The sequence below is a fragment of the Aptenodytes forsteri genome, unplaced genomic scaffold (assembly GCF_000699145.1).
Source record: "Aptenodytes forsteri isolate BGI_AS27 unplaced genomic scaffold, ASM69914v1 Scaffold147, whole genome shotgun sequence".
Lineage (NCBI taxonomy): Eukaryota > Metazoa > Chordata > Aves > Sphenisciformes > Spheniscidae > Aptenodytes > Aptenodytes forsteri.
Genome location: NW_008795320.1, coordinates 174,710 through 175,095, shown reverse-complemented (window position 1 = coordinate 175,095; position 386 = coordinate 174,710). Strand labels below are relative to the sequence as shown.

The 386-nt window shown below is 71.5% G+C and overlaps 1 protein-coding gene across 1 annotated transcript in view; it reads left to right on the top strand.

The window, feature by feature from the left end:
* The window catches only part of ISYNA1 (inositol-3-phosphate synthase 1), an 11,897-nt gene that overhangs the window by 6,097 nt on the left and 5,414 nt on the right, over nt 1-386 (top strand). The gene's annotated exons all lie outside the window — the stretch shown is intronic.

Here is a 386-nt window from a genome sequence, read left to right as displayed (position 1 = left end):
CGTGCCCCCGGACACGCCGGGGCGGCAGGGTCAGCCCTCGTCCCCGTGTCCCCCGGCACCCCAGGGTGCAGGGACAGCCCCGATCCCCTTGTCCCCTGCACCCTCTGGCACCCCAGGGTGCAGGGACAGCCCCATCTCCATGTCCCCTGCGCCCTCTGCCACCCCAGGGTGCAGGAACACCTCCGTCCCCATGTCCCCTGCACCCTCTGCCACCCCAGGGTGCTGGGACACCCCATGTTCCCTGCACCCCCTGGCACCCCAGGGAGTGGGGACAGTCGTGGTCCCCATGTCCCCTGCATCCCAAGGAGTGGGGACAGCCCTGTCCCCATGTCCCCTGAGAGCATCCCTAGTTCCCCACGCCCTCCTGTGCCCCCTGCCACCCCCGG